At 37.5% G+C, this 18,897-nt stretch overlaps 3 long non-coding RNA genes across 5 annotated transcripts; all 3 read left to right on the forward strand.

The window, feature by feature from the left end:
* The first annotated feature begins 40 nt into the window (after positions 1-40).
* On the forward strand, positions 41-2,608 carry LOC131691231 (uncharacterized). 2 transcript variants are annotated; one of them, XR_009305741.1, is made up of 6 exons: positions 41-610; positions 667-807; positions 886-1,085; positions 1,149-1,401; positions 1,712-1,979; positions 2,042-2,608. It is a non-coding gene; the product is annotated as an uncharacterized LOC131691231 (long non-coding RNA). The 2 variants fall into 2 exon arrangements; XR_009305740.1 differs by having other exon boundaries at positions 1,149-1,979.
* A 612-nt stretch (positions 2,609-3,220) lies between these two features.
* LOC131690974 (uncharacterized) lies at positions 3,221-5,969 on the forward strand. Of its 2 annotated transcripts, XR_009305666.1 has the most exons (6): positions 3,221-3,790; positions 3,847-3,987; positions 4,066-4,265; positions 4,329-4,581; positions 4,892-5,159; positions 5,222-5,969. It is a non-coding gene; the product is annotated as an uncharacterized LOC131690974 (long non-coding RNA). The 2 variants fall into 2 exon arrangements; XR_009305665.1 differs by having other exon boundaries at positions 4,329-5,159.
* Positions 5,970-6,400: 431 nt separating this feature from the next.
* Positions 6,401-8,330, forward strand: LOC131691241 (uncharacterized). The gene is made up of 4 exons (XR_009305745.1): positions 6,401-6,970; positions 7,027-7,167; positions 7,246-7,445; positions 7,509-8,330. It is a non-coding gene; the product is annotated as an uncharacterized LOC131691241 (long non-coding RNA).
* Positions 8,331-18,897: the final 10,567 nt, after the last annotated feature.

An 18,897-nucleotide genomic window follows, 5' to 3' on the forward strand; every position in this document is an offset into this window, starting at 1 on the left:
CGAATATCATTCGAATTCACTCGTCCGTTTTGGTACAGTGCACTGAACAAAAGTTGTTGCAATATAGCGTATGATTTGTCATATGAATAACCCAAAAGCTCAACGTTGACGATTTCGAAAGGCGATCATTCGAAAAAATAATGACTTGAAAATCGAATGACATCATGTCTGTATTGGAATGAAGAGGCTCGTGATTTTCAAATGAGTAACAAAACGTCAAATGAATTGCTTGCATTCGAAAAAGGTAAACGATGATGCCTATGATTATCATCTCAAAAACCAGCAGTGTATCATTCGTGTTTCATCATTGTTTAGTATTTGGGCTGAATCAAATGAGAATACATATAATTTTCACTGGAACGCCTAATGATTTTCATACAGCTGTCAGAAATATGAAAAATTAATAATCAAACAAAATAAAATGGCGATCAACTACTGATGCATCTGCTTATGTGAGAATTTACTAACATATAAATATTTTATTAAAAATGTAAAATAACAATCTTTCGAAACATAAAAGCGGTCACCTTTTTTTATTTGTACAATGTGGACGTCAACAAACTGCTTGATATTTATTGAGTAAACAACGAACGTCAATATTAGCATTCTGGTAAGTTATTATTATTTTTAATGAAAATCAAATATTTCCAAGTATAATTCTAGCAGCTGCGACGCTAATGAAACTACTAGAATGCAGAAAAAATAATCTGGAACCACAAGACAAGGCGTCCTTGGAGCAAACACCAAAATCCAGCCCATTCCCCATCGGTTGCCATAACAGCGAAGACGAATTTATGTACATATCCGGTAATTTTATGAAACAATAACCAGCTGTTATTTCCCACTCTTCATAATCATCTTCCTGTCTATCCTGATGGATTTTAGGCAAATTAGAGCAAGTCTACATCGATGTAACATCCGTAAGTTATTGGAGAGACTGGTACCGCCAACTTACGCAAAAACGAACGCGCAGGCGTGGTTAGCCTACGGCATACTTTCCCACCAAGCAGGGTATCCACGGTACCAACAAATGATCACGTATAATCCTGTGGGGCGATAAAATTTACGGCAAGAAACATTTCTTGGTACACAAAAGTCTCTTCAAATTTGAAGTATTCCGACTAATATCCTTGAATTATTATTTTCAGTTTCATGGAGAACAAATAAAATCTGTTAGAATCCAATTTAAGCATTAACAGCGTACACGTGTCACTATTGATGAGTCATTGGTTCGAATGGAAACTATCTGACGAAAGTGACGGTAGTTTATCGATCTCCTTCGAAGTCGTATACCAACATAAAGGCTGCCACCATGAACCACCCATTGAAGCTCTCAATTTAAGTGAATGTGATGACGTTGATAGAAAAACCTTCGTTTTCGATTGATGAAAGATGGTTATGGTAAGGTTTTGCATTATCAGTGGAATTCATAGAAAATCTTTACGGAACACCGGAAGCTTCTGAAATCTTCCAAGTAGCCCTGATGGCTGGATGTTGGCTGGAAGTAACGAGATGACGTGACGGTAACCGTAAAAAGCATGCAAGTAGCACATCAAAGAGCAACAACACTTCGAGTTCTCCAATCGGACATTTTGATTTGCACATGAAACCAGATCTGGTTGGAAAACCCGATAGCTCGTCATCACCGTAGTTCCCAAACTTAGTAGACTGCGTAACGCAGCGACTTGACTGAGTTCGGTTATAATTGCAGTTTCTGTGAGTTGACTCATTTCAATCAAAGATGCAGTGGAATGCAATTGCGGTTCTAATCTTGGTACCCTTACTACTAAAAATACGATATTCTAAAAGTGAAACTAACGACAAAATTCCAGCAGATGAATTCATTCGATTAACACTGCTGCTGTGAATCGTAAAGAGCATGATAGTGGACGTACCCGATTGAGTTTTTTCTATTTATGCAGTCTCTAGGGTAGCAGAATACGAGCATTATATTAAGTGGGACGACAAACGCTTCTTGGGTATTTAAAGTCTCTACATTATATAACTAGTAGTTCGACTAACAACTTTCATTTATTTTCAGTCAAATTGAGAAAAAATGCAAAACCAGAGTTGGGATCTCATTCCACTTCAAATTCAGGACTTTGAAAAGCAACAGGCATTAACAATGCCTGTCCCAGCTAAATACCAGATTGCAAAGATCTGCGGAATAGTGAAAGGAGAGATGGAAGAATCTGGCTGAAATGAAATGTTGACGATAGTTTACGGTCTTAATTTTCAGATGAATAACGTCAGTACGTTCAAGGATTCAACTAGAAATGATGAAATTACTCACTATGTATAAAGAGTTTGGTCAAACGGCAGCAGAACGCAGAAATTTATTTCCATGGATATCAAACGGGAGATGGATTTTGATTTATCCAAAGGCTTCAACTTTAAAGCAAGATTTACACTTCGAGAAACTCGATCTCTTGATCTAAATTAAAGAAACCGTCACGGATTAAAATAAATAATCCCCAAGCCACAATATCGCAGAGAACGAACGTGTTGTTGAACGGCACACCGAAGCAAAGCAGCACCTTAATTTTTTTTTGATAACTTCACTGCACTGCAAAAAAGGGTAGAGCTAGGGGCAGAGTATATATTTCATCAGCAGTGTGATGTTTATTATCTAATACTATTATAGATGTAGATAAATATAGATATTTTAGATTTAGATTAGATTTGACTGATTATAAAGTTCCATTTGTAATGTACCACATGGCAGGAATATATAAACATAGGTTTCCTAATTTCCTCTGTGACTAAAATGAAGTAAAATAAAATGTTTCGATGAGAAGTATGAATCAGTAACAAAATCCTTGATTTGAACTAATGGTCTACTCAAAAACCAAAAAATATTGTCTTATTTTTCGATCAACTTTCATTCAACTTTTTGATGGCTCGAATGCGATTGAAGAATGGAAATAGTTCAATTGTCCTATTAGTACCATACACTAAATATAAGAATATCTGTTCAAATTCGACATTTTGTTTATTGAAAAACTAATGATTGCATTTCGAACCTGTACAATAGCTCTTTTAAAATTCAAAACTTTTGCTTCTACTTTTTGTATGACTATCATAAGATGCTTGCATACATGGACGAATTGTAGTCGCAACAAAAATCAAATGGCAATCATCCAAAATACATCTGCCAAATGTTAAAGGGCCGGTTCATAACGAATATCATTCGAATTCACTCGTCCGTTTTGGTACAGTGCACTGAACAAAAGTTGTTGCAATATAGCGTATGATTTGTCATATGAATAACCCAAAAGCTCAACGTTGACGATTTCGAAAGGCGATCATTCGAAAAAATAATGACTTGAAAATCGAATGACATCATGTCTGTATTGGAATGAAGAGGCTCGTGATTTTCAAATGAGTAACAAAACGTCAAATGAATTGCTTGCATTCGAAAAAGGTAAACGATGATGCCTATGATTATCATCTCAAAAACCAGCAGTGTATCATTCGTGTTTCATCATTGTTTAGTATTTGGGCTGAATCAAATGAGAATACATATAATTTTCACTGGAACGCCTAATGATTTTCATACAGCTGTCAGAAATATGAAAAATTAATAATCAAACAAAATAAAATGGCGATCAACTACTGATGCATCTGCTTATGTGAGAATTTACTAACATATAAATATTTTATTAAAAATGTAAAATAACAATCTTTCGAAACATAAAAGCGGTCACCTTTTTTTATTTGTACAATGTGGACGTCAACAAACTGCTTGATATTTATTGAGTAAACAACGAACGTCAATATTAGCATTCTGGTAAGTTATTATTATTTTTAATGAAAATCAAATATTTCCAATTATAATTCTAGCAGCTGCGACGCTAATGAAACTACTAGAATGCAGAAAAAATAATCTGGAACCACAAGACAAGGCGTCCTTGGAGCAAACACCAAAATCCAGCCCATTCCCCATCGGTTGCCATAACAGCGAAGACGAATTTATGTACATATCCGGTAATTTTATGAAACAATAACCAGCTGTTATTTCCCACTCTTCATAATCATCTTCCTGTCTATCCTGATGGATTTTAGGCAAATTAGAGCAAGTCTACATCGATGTAACATCCGTAAGTTATTGGAGAGACTGGTACCGCCAACTTACGCAAAAACGAACGCGCAGGCGTGGTTAGCCTACGGCATACTTTCCCACCAAGCAGGGTATCCACGGTACCAACAAATGATCACGTATAATCCTGTGGGGCGATAAAATTTACGGCAAGAAACATTTCTTGGTACACAAAAGTCTCTTCAAATTTGAAGTATTCCGACTAATATCCTTGAATTATTATTTTCAGTTTCATGGAGAACAAATAAAATCTGTTAGAATCCAATTTAAGCATTAACAGCGTACACGTGTCACTATTGATGAGTCATTGGTTCGAATGGAAACTATCTGACGAAAGTGACGGTAGTTTATCGATCTCCTTCGAAGTCGTATACCAACATAAAGGCTGCCACCATGAACCACCCATTGAAGCTCTCAATTTAAGTGAATGTGATGACGTTGATAGAAAAACCTTCGTTTTCGATTGATGAAAGATGGTTATGGTAAGGTTTTGCATTATCAGTGGAATTCATAGAAAATCTTTACGGAACACCGGAAGCTTCTGAAATCTTCCAAGTAGCCCTGATGGCTGGATGTTGGCTGGAAGTAACGAGATGACGTGACGGTAACCGTAAAAAGCATGCAAGTAGCACATCAAAGAGCAACAACACTTCGAGTTCTCCAATCGGACATTTTGATTTGCACATGAAACCAGATCTGGTTGGAAAACCCGATAGCTCGTCATCACCGTAGTTCCCAAACTTAGTAGACTGCGTAACGCAGCGACTTGACTGAGTTCGGTTATAATTGCAGTTTCTGTGAGTTGACTCATTTCAATCAAAGATGCAGTGGAATGCAATTGCGGTTCTAATCTTGGTACCCTTACTACTAAAAATACGATATTCTAAAAGTGAAACTAACGACAAAATTCCAGCAGATGAATTCATTCGATTAACACTGCTGCTGTGAATCGTAAAGAGCATGATAGTGGACGTACCCGATTGAGTTTTTTCTATTTATGCAGTCTCTAGGGTAGCAGAATACGAGCATTATATTAAGTGGGACGACAAACGCTTCTTGGGTATTTAAAGTCTCTACATTATATAACTAGTAGTTCGACTAACAACTTTCATTTATTTTCAGTCAAATTGAGAAAAAATGCAAAACCAGAGTTGGGATCTCATTCCACTTCAAATTCAGGACTTTGAAAAGCAACAGGCATTAACAATGCCTGTCCCAGCTAAATACCAGATTGCAAAGATCTGCGGAATAGTGAAAGGAGAGATGGAAGAATCTGGCTGAAATGAAATGTTGACGATAGTTTACGGTCTTAATTTTCAGATGAATAACGTCAGTACGTTCAAGGATTCAACTAGAAATGATGAAATTACTCACTATGTATAAAGAGTTTGGTCAAACGGCAGCAGAACGCAGAAATTTATTTCCATGGATATCAAACGGGAGATGGATTTTGATTTATCCAAAGGCTTCAACTTTAAAGCAAGATTTACACTTCGAGAAACTCGATCTCTTGATCTAAATTAAAGAAACCGTCACGGATTAAAATAAATAATCCCCAAGCCACAATATCGCAGAGAACGAACGTGTTGTTGAACGGCACACCGAAGCAAAGCAGCACCTTAATTTTTTTTTGATAACTTCACTGCACTGCAAAAAAGGGTAGAGCTAGGGGCAGAGTATATATTTCATCAGCAGTGTGATGTTTATTATCTAATACTATTATAGATATAGATAAATATAGATATTTTAGATTTAGATTAGATTTGACTGATTATAAAGTTCCATTTGTAATGTACCACATGGCAGGAATATATAAACATAGGTTTCCTAATTTCCTCTGTGACTAAAATGAAGTAAAATAAAATGTTTCGATGAGAAGTATGAATCAGTAACAAAATCCTTGATTTGAACTAATGGTCTACTCAAAAACCAAAAAATATTGTCTTATTTTTCGATCAACTTTCATTCAACTTTTTGATGGCTCGAATGCGATTGAAGAATGGAAATAGTTCAATTGTCCTATTAGTACCATACACTAAATATAAGAATATCTGTTCAAATTCGACATTTTGTTTATTGAAAAACTAATGATTGCATTTCGAACCTGTACAATAGCTCTTTTAAAATTCAAAACTTTTGCTTCTACTTTTTGTATGACTATCATAAGATGCTTGCATACATGGACGAATTGTAGTCGCAACAAAAATCAAATGGCAATCATCCAAAATACATCTGCCAAATGTTAAAGGGCCGGTTCATAACGAATATCATTCGAATTCACTCGTCCGTTTTGGTACAGTGCACTGAACAAAAGTTGTTGCAATATAGCGTATGATTTGTCATATGAATAACCCAAAAGCTCAACGTTGACGATTTCGAAAGGCGATCATTCGAAAAAATAATGACTTGAAAATCGAATGACATCATGTCTGTATTGGAATGAAGAGGCTCGTGATTTTCAAATGAGTAACAAAACGTCAAATGAATTGCTTGCATTCGAAAAAGGTAAACGATGATGCCTATGATTATCATCTCAAAAACCAGCAGTGTATCATTCGTGTTTCATCATTGTTTAGTATTTGGGCTGAATCAAATGAGAATACATATAATTTTCACTGGAACGCCTAATGATTTTCATACAGCTGTCAGAAATATGAAAAATTAATAATCAAACAAAATAAAATGGCGATCAACTACTGATGCATCTGCTTATGTGAGAATTTACTAACATATAAATATTTTATTAAAAATGTAAAATAACAATCTTTCGAAACATAAAAGCGGTCACCTTTTTTTATTTGTACAATGTGGACGTCAACAAACTGCTTGATATTTATTGAGTAAACAACGAACGTCAATATTAGCATTCTGGTAAGTTATTATTATTTTTAATGAAAATCAAATATTTCCAAGTATAATTCTAGCAGCTGCGACGCTAATGAAACTACTAGAATGCAGAAAAAATAATCTGGAACCACAAGACAAGGCGTCCTTGGAGCAAACACCAAAATCCAGCCCATTCCCCATCGGTTGCCATAACAGCGAAGACGAATTTATGTACATATCCGGTAATTTTATGAAACAATAACCAGCTGTTATTTCCCACTCTTCATAATCATCTTCCTGTCTATCCTGATGGATTTTAGGCAAATTAGAGCAAGTCTACATCGATGTAACATCCGTAAGTTATTGGAGAGACTGGTACCGCCAACTTACGCAAAAACGAACGCGCAGGCGTGGTTAGCCTACGGCATACTTTCCCACCAAGCAGGGTATCCACGGTACCAACAAATGATCACGTATAATCCTGTGGGGCGATAAAATTTACGGCAAGAAACATTTCTTGGTACACAAAAGTCTCTTCAAATTTGAAGTATTCCGACTAATATCCTTGAATTATTATTTTCAGTTTCATGGAGAACAAATAAAATCTGTTAGAATCCAATTTAAGCATTAACAGCGTACACGTGTCACTATTGATGAGTCATTGGTTCGAATGGAAACTATCTGACGAAAGTGACGGTAGTTTATCGATCTCCTTCGAAGTCGTATACCAACATAAAGGCTGCCACCATGAACCACCCATTGAAGCTCTCAATTTAAGTGAATGTGATGACGTTGATAGAAAAACCTTCGTTTTCGATTGATGAAAGATGGTTATGGTAAGGTTTTGCATTATCAGTGGAATTCATAGAAAATCTTTACGGAACACCGGAAGCTTCTGAAATCTTCCAAGTAGCCCTGATGGCTGGATGTTGGCTGGAAGTAACGAGATGACGTGACGGTAACCGTAAAAAGCATGCAAGTAGCACATCAAAGAGCAACAACACTTCGAGTTCTCCAATCGGACATTTTGATTTGCACATGAAACCAGATCTGGTTGGAAAACCCGATAGCTCGTCATCACCGTAGTTCCCAAACTTAGTAGACTGCGTAACGCAGCGACTTGACTGAGTTCGGTTATAATTGCAGTTTCTGTGAGTTGACTCATTTCAATCAAAGATGCAGTGGAATGCAATTGCGGTTCTAATCTTGGTACCCTTACTACTAAAAATACGATATTCTAAAAGTGAAACTAACGACAAAATTCCAGCAGATGAATTCATTCGATTAACACTGCTGCTGTGAATCGTAAAGAGCATGATAGTGGACGTACCCGATTGAGTTTTTTCTATTTATGCAGTCTCTAGGGTAGCAGAATACGAGCATTATATTAAGTGGGACGACAAACGCTTCTTGGGTATTTAAAGTCTCTACATTATATAACTAGTAGTTCGACTAACAACTTTCATTTATTTTCAGTCAAATTGAGAAAAAATGCAAAACCAGAGTTGGGATCTCATTCCACTTCAAATTCAGGACTTTGAAAAGCAACAGGCATTAACAATGCCTGTCCCAGCTAAATACCAGATTGCAAAGATCTGCGGAATAGTGAAAGGAGAGATGGAAGAATCTGGCTGAAATGAAATGTTGACGATAGTTTACGGTCTTAATTTTCAGATGAATAACGTCAGTACGTTCAAGGATTCAACTAGAAATGATGAAATTACTCACTATGTATAAAGAGTTTGGTCAAACGGCAGCAGAACGCAGAAATTTATTTCCATGGATATCAAACGGGAGATGGATTTTGATTTATCCAAAGGCTTCAACTTTAAAGCAAGATTTACACTTCGAGAAACTCGATCTCTTGATCTAAATTAAAGAAACCGTCACGGATTAAAATAAATAATCCCCAAGCCACAATATCGCAGAGAACGAACGTGTTGTTGAACGGCACACCGAAGCAAAGCAGCACCTTAATTTTTTTTTGATAACTTCACTGCACTGCAAAAAAGGGTAGAGCTAGGGGCAGAGTATATATTTCATCAGCAGTGTGATGTTTATTATCTAATACTATTATAGATATAGATAAATATAGATATTTTAGATTTAGATTAGATTTGACTGATTATAAAGTTCCATTTGTAATGTACCACATGGCAGGAATATATAAACATAGGTTTCCTAATTTCCTCTGTGACTAAAATGAAGTAAAATAAAATGTTTCGATGAGAAGTATGAATCAGTAACAAAATCCTTGATTTGAACTAATGGTCTACTCAAAAACCAAAAAATATTGTCTTATTTTTCGATCAACTTTCATTCAACTTTTTGATGGCTCGAATGCGATTGAAGAATGGAAATAGTTCAATTGTCCTATTAGTACCATACACTAAATATAAGAATATCTGTTCAAATTCGACATTTTGTTTATTGAAAAACTAATGATTGCATTTCGAACCTGTACAATAGCTCTTTTAAAATTCAAAACTTTTGCTTCTACTTTTTGTATGACTATCATAAGATGCTTGCATACATGGACGAATTGTAGTCGCAACAAAAATCAAATGGCAATCATCCAAAATACATCTGCCAAATGTTAAAGGGCCGGTTCATAACGAATATCATTCGAATTCACTCGTCCGTTTTGGTACAGTGTAGGTTCACTCTAGAGTGTCATACTAGCGCCCAAGTGGTGAAGTCGCTGAAGCCCCTACACACTGAAATTTCATTACCTACACCCGAGTGCATATAAGGAGAGTGACGACAGGACCTTGCCTCTATCGTTTATTTTGTTTTGTTCATAAGGGCATGTTCAGGAGTGTTTCAGTTATAGATGCATAATTTTGACAGTTCTTAAGTTAACAAGTTATTTGAAGCATATTATGTGTAATATGTCGCAAATATTAAAACGGCCAGGCCTACTGTGTAGAGTTTTGTTTAAAGATGTTTCAAAATTATACGGCAATTAAATTATTCATTTAATGAATAATCTAACTAATGAATTATTTTGAATCTTGAAGGAGGAAGAAACGAGGACAACCGTACCGACCGTTTCAGTGTAAAGGGGATATGATAAATCGTTGGGAGTGACTAGGCCAAGAAGGTTAATGTCACTCCTTTGGTCCTTTGGGATGCGACAGAGGTATTTACACCTTGCCTTGGCTAATGAGCCTAGGTTATAGCGCCTTTACTCGCTGTAAGTCTTTAGTGATTACTTATCGTACCGAAACTAGCATTATGTGCAATTTTAGCTTAAAAGAAGTATGTTTTTAAAACTTTGGGTGAATGTTGCTGTTAGAATATGGATATTCTTATCATTTAATAATATTTAGGGGAGTCTGGGGTTAGTCGACGGAATCTTTTTTTCTCCTTTTTTATTAGACATATGGCGCTGTCTCTAGTTCTGCACTTCAAGTACTGTGTAATACATTCTCCCATGACTTATGTTGCATTACATTATGTTTCGTTCACGTTGTAAGTGATATTGAGTTTTCGAGCGCATTAGAGTGAAGGGCCTACTTTAGTCGTATTACGAAGGGTGCCTCACCATTTCATTAATTACTCAGAATACAATTGATGCAATGCGTATGAATTGGCACCAATATCTTTGCTTTCTTCTTATGAACCATTATGATATCGAAAAACGCAATTTGAACCAATACGTTGAACAAAGATGGCTAACGCCGCTCTAACCAACGGTTTTACATGGTTAGGGCGAAAATAGGTTCATTACCCTAGGTAATGTGTTTAAATTTCAGCATTTTTGTTATTTAAGGCGAGTTCAAAGCTATTCCACGAATGACTAGATTTTTCGATAGCGCGCGAAAACAACTTTCCTTGGCCGTATATGTAACCACATGTAACCACAAGCAAAATTTGTTATTTGTTTGTTTTTTTGTTTGTTAACTTCAACGACTTCAACGACACGACTTGAAATTTAATGAAATAATCAGACGAAAAAGTGTCCGAGTGATTTACCGCCAGTTACCAGTACATCGAGTTACCCCTCGGCAATAATGAAAATTGCATTTCTCACGCAACACTGCTTTGATTTTCGTATCGAGGCAATCGATAAACTTTTTCGGAAAATAAACAAAACTTTTCAGAGGGAAAAGTTACAAAATATATTGAGAGGTGCCCAAGGAATAATCTAAGGTTTAAATGAGTTAAATAGAGAATAAACGTTAATAAATGCTTGGAAAAGCACTTCAATGAAGTGTGCAAGGCTGTTGCGTGTCTCTTCTTTCTCCAATGGGCGAAAATTTCAGGAAATAATGGACTGTATGTAGGCTAATTACGGTGATACAATGCCTATAGTGTAATTTGTTTTCACAGCGATCACTTCCATTCCATCATCCACGTAAGTCGAATTCTTCGGATATTAGATTCAAGTCAGACACTGATCCCCTCTTTCAGTCCACAGATGCAATTTGAACTGGTGTATAGTTTTGAACTGGCGGACTATCGTACGATTGATAACACAATTACAAATGCGTATTGTCGAGGAACCTTGGTAGATCTTAAATATTGTCAGCGGGATTCCGCCAAACTGTTTGAAACTTCAAGTGTTTCTGCATTAATAAATATACATCTATGTTAATCAAGACCTCGATCGAGGCGTTCGTTCGAAGCTCTTTTTGGAGTAATTTTATCACTATTATGTATGAGGCTATTATATGATTTTGATGCAAATTTACGTATAAAATCATAAAATTTTACAAGTTTCATAAAATTGGTTATAGTCCGATACTTTTTTGTTCTCGGTATCACCTAGAATCCTTGGAATTCAGTGCTCAAATAATACTCATACATTATCGTTATTTTTGTCAATGACTATCACCATGAATACTTTAATTTAAATGTTCGGAAATTGGTGCATGGTAAGTTTGAATCAATTTGAATGCCTGGCCTGGCTGTATATCTGGCTCTGTTTACGCCATATTTTGAATTTATACATATTCCAATATACAGAATCATCCATTAAAAATAGTCCCATATAAATCCTGAAGCACCGCGATCCTCTTGTGTACGATGTTTTCATTTTTTAAACAACGCTGTTTCCGAAACTTTTCTGGAAATTGAAACTCAAATTATTCGATCCATCGGTTTGATAAATTAGTGTGGCTGACGCGATAATCCTACTCTTTGTATGATCAATTATAAAACAACCACCTTTCTACATATATATATTCAGACCATTGAAAGTTTGGGAACTCACTTGAAAGTAATATTTCAAAAGCTGGCGATAATTAGTCATACTATCGTGTTTATTTCGAATATAAAATTAATAATATTGGTTACGGATGCTTTGGTGTTCGTTTCATTAGTAAATTCATTCAGATCTTCGCTTCTGATTGGCATAGTGTACCAACTATAAAAATCACACTTGTGCGGCGGGTGCATTTGCTTATGCCGCGTGAGGTTAAAGTTTATTAACATATTCCACATACGTCACACTTCCATATGTTTGAATCAGTATTTTCACCTTTTACAATGTGCTTGTTGACGATAACAGAACTCAAGGTATCCTTGCACTGTTAGGGGTTTTCATTGCTATGTATGTTGTGAAGTATAACTAATGTTTTGATTGCATCCTAATGGCACAAACTTCACGCTCAGATTTTTTGGGTTCCACAAACTGCCTCGCTTGCTAGCCGTCATCCAGAACAGTTCCATCGCTCTAACCGCCGCTCACATCCTATAGAGATATTGCGCCATATCCCATCTCATTTTCGCTCAAACTCTTCGCCAGCTAATCCTTTTTCCAAACAAACCACAAGCTGTTCTGTAACTCGGTCTGTTATTTCTCCAACAGGATATCCTTGTAATTTCCACCACTATAGTCTTTCCGGCACTGGCCAGATAATTCTCCGAAAACTTCTATCTCTCTTTCGACAATGGATTACCCACTCTGTTCGATGACCCATCCTTATAAATAATGTTCAAAACGTAGCAGAATCCTCCAGATACATGCTTCCCAGTTTCCTTCTCAACGCTATCTGCTCTGCGTGGCTTTAGCTTCCGGTTGATCCTTCCTCAGGCTACCCAGTGCATCGGAACTTTCTTATGGGAACGTTTCTGGACTGATATCTAGTATCGGTTTCATAAACAAAAGTATAACATGACGATTCTAATTCGAATAGGAAGGTAAACTTACCGAACACACATTTTTATACCAAATCGCGGCCGTTGTGGTTTCCTCGCCGATAGCAACTCCTTAACTTCGTTCAGATACGTACTCTTTGCCGGCAATAGATCATCGATTTCTGCCCTCTGTTCCGCTACATCACCACTAACGGCACCCTCAGCTTTTCTATTCGACCCTCGTAAAGCCGCTTTCAGCATCAATTCTTGCACTGTCTAGTCCAGATACTACAGCCACAGATGATCCCGACGATACTGTTAATCGTGCATTAGACGAAAGATGGCATCCGCCCTCTGAGCAAGCACGTGTTTTGTCTCGATGTCCAGATCTTCGTAAGCCCCATTTGATTCCTGTAGATCGGCAGGTAGGCTTAACCAATTTGAAATAGTTTAATACACAACCCGAGAAGAAAAAATATTTCGCTTTTTTCTTTGTTAAGCAAAAAAAAAGATGGGTGGGTAATGTCTGCGACATAACCGGAGAGATGTAGAATACATAAGGAACACGTTCTTCAAATATGTTGATACTCATTGGAATTTTCGGACAAAAGGTGATTTGGGCGAGGAATATTTCAAATTATTCTTTACAAAAATGATGGTGGTCCTGAAAAGGACCGGTTTTGTTGGCGTTGTTGGCCTTGGTGAGGGAGATGGCTAACGATGAAATTAATTGTTAGCATGAGGAAGTCGCGTAGTACTGGCCAATGGAAGAACAGATAATAATTGATTCCTGAAAATCAATTTTTCTTTATTCATGTAAATTATACATACTTACAAATCTAACAGAAGATTCCTGATCATATTTCTGAATCATTAGTGCGAACATTGTGTAATTTGGTTAAGTACAATGAAAGTTACAAACTTTCCAAACTCGACCTTCTGTTCATTCAGAAATATTGAAATGGGGTGTCGTGGTCACAATAAAAAAAGATGGGTGGGTAATGTCTGTCACATAACCGGAGCGTCGTGATTTCAATTCGAGACGTTAATTTAAATCTAATAATATTCAACAGAATCACGTTTGAATGGGAAATTTTCAAATAATTCTCTATGGTAATAATGGTGGTTCTGAAAAGAACCTTTGGTATCGGCGTTGGTGTTGATGGTGATGCGCTGGATCGTTGGATATTTTTGGCATGATAGTTACGTGCCTGGCGAACTGTTTTGTAGCCTCGAACAAAACGACAAGGCTGGCTTCTTCGGGTACCATTACGGCTGAACTTTATAAGCTTAGCTCGACTTTGAAATCCTGCACAATCTCACGAATCAGACACTGGTAGGGCCATTTTGTTTGCTACTAGCACGGAGCTGCACAAAAAATCATTTAATGCAGTTAGTTCACGGGGGCTGCCAAAAAGCTTGAATAGAAGCATGCGACTTCAACGTTTCTCTTAAACACATGCAACAACACATTCGTTTTGGTAATACTGATAATAACAGTAGAAAGGAATGGAAAAGCAGTGCACGAAACGAGCGAGAGGATAATTTAAATTTTTGTTCCGTGTGCAAGCTACTTCTTTCCACCCAACGTATTATGTTGCTTGTTGAAAATTTGCTACACACCTTAAAATAAAAGTTTCAGTTTAACTCTCACTAGAACACAATTGATTGGTCCTGAAAAGAACCGTTGCTTTTATTGTAATTTACGCCCACTGCCACAAACCGACCAAGTAGGCATCAGTGGCTTCATTACGGCTGAGTTTTGTAAGCGTAGCTCGACTTTGAAGTAATACACAACCTTACGAACCAGACGCTGGAATGTTAGCCAGCGGATTAGTTGCTCCGTTGCCCTTTAGTTGGGGCGAAATACTAGCATGGCGACAGTTCCTGATCGGTAGTTGGTTGCGATGGGCCACCAGTAGCTGGGGCACTTTTGCGGACCGTCATCATCGCCAACTGCTTTCCTCCGATGGACTGGCTGCTTGCTAGTGCTTGAACGAATACGAATGATGAGAAAAACCGACCGACCAATATTCATATATGAAAACACAAGAAAGCACTACTATCGCTCTCCCGCTCGTTTTCGTGCCATTCCTGTGCCTTTCCTTTCCGTTCGGCTACCAATACTAGCATAACCAAAACGAATATTCTGTCTTTCCATCGCCTTCAATCTAGTGGCCAGTGCTAGCAAACTTGCATGTTCAGTTTTTCAATAACAACATTCCAACAATATTTTCAAAGAATGTTGCAGATTTGAAAAGAAGGAAGGAGAAGATTTTCACAAATTTAAATTCTTTTGTTTTATTTGTTAGCGCTGATAAAGGCTATTTAGTTTGCTACTAGCAAGGAGCTGCACAAACAAATCGATTTATGCAGTTAATCAACGGAGGCTGCCAAAAAGTTCGAATAAAAGCATGCGACTAGTGTACTTTGCATGTTCTATATTTTATCAATACTAGAGAGGATCAATAAAATAATTCAAATTGTTATAGCGACATGGAATTGTGGCAACACTGGCCATGAGATGGTGGGGGAACACGCACATTCGTTTTAGTTATGATGGTAGTAGCAGCAGAAAGGAATGGAAAAGCAGTGCACGAAAACGAGCGAGAGAAGATAATTTAAATTCTCTTTCTTTCTTTCCACACATCGTATTTCTTATATTGCTTTCTGAAAATTATTTGTTATACACCATAAAATGTAAATTTCAGTTTAACTCTTATTAGAACACAATTAATTGGTCCTGTAAAGAACCGTTTATTGTTTTATTGCGGGAGCATAATTCAGACGCACTCCCCGCGGACACGGTGAGCTAGAAAGCACTATTTTGCATTCTCGAACAAACCGACCAAGTAGGCATCGTTGGCTTCTCGGGGCATCATTACGACTGAGCTTTGTAAGCGTAGCTCGACTTTGCAGTCCTGCACAATCTCACGACCCAGACGCTGGAACGATAGCCTACTCTGTTGCCCTTTAGTTGGGGCGAAATTCTTGCAGGGCGACAGTTCCGATGAGTCACCAGTAGCTGGGGCACTTTTTCCGTCCGTCGCTATTGCCAACTGCTTTCCTTCGGTGGACTGGCTGCTTGCTAGTGCTTGAACGAATACGAATGATCAGAAAAACCGAACGACCAATATTCATATACGAGAAAGCACTACTATCGCTCTCTCGCTCGTTTTCGTGCCATTCCTGCGCCTTTCCTTTCCGTTCGGCTACCAATACTAGCATAACCAAAACGAATATTCTGTCTTTCCATCGCCTTCAATCTAGTGGCCAATGCTAGCAAACTTGCATGTTCAGTTTTTCAATAACAACATTCAAACAATATTTTCAAAGAATGTTGCAGATTTGAAAAGAAGGAAGGAAAAGATTTTCACAAATTTAAATTCTTTCGTGTTATTTGTTAGCGCTGATAAAGGCTATCTAGTTTGCTACTAGAAAGGAGCTGCACAAACAAATCGATTTATGCAGTTAATCAACGGAGGCTGCCAAAAAGTTCGAATAAAAGCATGCGACTAGTGTACTTTGCACGTTCTATATTTTATCAATACTAGAGAGGATCAATAAAATAATTCAAATTGTAATAGCGACATGCAATTGTGGCAACACTGGTCATGAGATGGTGGGGGAACACGCACATTCGTTTTAGTTATGATGGTAGTAGCAGCAGAAAGGAATGGAAAAGCAGTGCACGAAAACGAGCGAGAGAAGATAATTTAAATTCTCTTTCTTTCTTTCCACACATCGTATTTCTTATATTGCTTTCTGAAAATTATTTGTTATACACCATAAAATGTAAATTTCAGTTTAACTCTTATTAGAACACAATTAATTGGTCCTGTAAAGAACCGTTTATTGTTTTATTGCGGGAGCATAATTCAGACGCACTCCCCGCGGACACGGTGAGCCAGTTTAACTCTTATTAGAACGCAGATTAGTTTCTCTGTTGCCCTTTAGTTGGGGCGAAATTCTTGCAGGGCGACAGTTCCTGATCGGGTTGCGATGAGTCACCAGTAGCTGGGGCACTTTTTCCGCCGTCGTCATCGCCGACTGCTTTTCTTCGGTGGACTGGCTGCTTGCTAGTGCTTGAACGAATACGAATGATGAGAAAAACCGACCGACAGATATTTATATAATCGCGCTAATATGCACTACTATCGCTTTCTCGCTCGTTCTCGTGCCGTGCATGAGCCTTTCCTTTCCGTCCGGCTTCTAATGGCCTAACCAAAGGAATATGCCGTCTTTCCCCCACCAAGTGCTCTCGTCAAGCAACCCAATGCGAATAACCATACGAACAAACATGTAATGGACCTATATATAAACTTTTCATTATTTTATTGTTCGGTTGGTCTACCATAACGACGGCTCTGTGCGGGATGGGCTGAAAATTTTCACTTTTCCGAGTCGTTTTCGAAAGATTTTTCAAAACACATTTTTTTTTGTTATTAGTACATGTTATACATACTTCAAATTTTAATACAGCATAGAGGAACATATTTGCAACAAATTGGTCTAAAAATCAAATCATTCTGTTAAGTATGATAAAAGTTATTAACGTTCAAAATCTGACGCGGCGCCGCAGCCGATATTTTGAAACGGGACCCCTATATTGAAACCTTAAATGTATTCTACATTAAAACGTAACCAATGGCTGCAACGGTAACTAAAGACAAATAACAGCAGATTTATCAGTGTTGCTAGATTCGTGCATTTTCTAATCAAATGTCAGTTTTGACACTACCAGTTACCTGAGTCACTGAGGGGTAGCTTTTTGTTGGTGGCTGCGTTCTCAAATGCGCACCCCATTTTGACAAGTCGTTCGTCCAGTGTCAATTTTATCAATCCTAGCAGGCCCTGTTTAAAACTTTTCTTGTGTCAAACAATAAGCGTCAATTTTGATTGGTTGTTGGTGCGTTTGCTTATAATTACCTTTTTCACTACTTCGCGAATCAATTTAAACACTGACCAATTAGTTCATAATCGTATTTCTGGTTATATGAAAACTGCTGTAAGTGTCGATATTTAAACCTGAACCGTTTGTCATAACTTTGCCCAAAGCACTGAGCGAACATCTCGGGCCCAGTCGATATTGATGATCATGATCCAATGTAGGCTTCCAGCTTGTTCGATGTTGAGCCGCCAGCATTTTCCTCGATTGCACACAGCCAGCAATTGCACGGTGTACTCCGAAGTCGATGGCTAGTTCCAGGTTATGTTCTAAACATAACTCAGGGTAGTTATCTCCGTGAAAACTACGTGACCTTTTAAGTCACATAAATACTTATAAACATGTACAGACCGATCTGAAGCTCGGGCCTCGGCATCGGAAGCTCGGCCCTCCGAATCATGCTTTCGAAGACGAAATTTGGAATGATTAAATAGGAGAAGGGTGGAAATTACAATCAAATGGTTTTAGTTTGGGTAGTATATATTTAAGGTAGCAATATAAATTATTCGATAAATAAAAAATACTGCAATGAACAACTTCATATCAATTTACGATAAATGTTGTTAACCACCAGATTTATCATAATCGTCATCTTGGACCATTTGCAGGGTAAGGATCCAGTCTAGATGTCGCATTACATGTGGTGCAGCAGACTTTCCTAGAAAGGGGATATTCACTAGAAATGAAAATTTAATGTTTTCGACGGGAAACATACCTGTATGAAAATGTTTACAACACATGTAGTAATTGTTCACATTTCGGGGATTCATGTTTAGAGTTTCGAGTCCCCGCGCTTGCCGAAATTTCTCACGCGCAAAGTGGCCAGTAGGAAAGGAAATCCGGTTTTGACCTTTCCACAAACTGAATCCAAATCCGTCCACAATACAACGCGTTGACATTTGGATTCGCTATATGTTTTTCAAAACAGTTTAGCAACATT

Source organism: Topomyia yanbarensis, chromosome 3, assembly GCF_030247195.1.
Source record: "Topomyia yanbarensis strain Yona2022 chromosome 3, ASM3024719v1, whole genome shotgun sequence".
Lineage (NCBI taxonomy): Eukaryota > Metazoa > Arthropoda > Insecta > Diptera > Culicidae > Topomyia > Topomyia yanbarensis.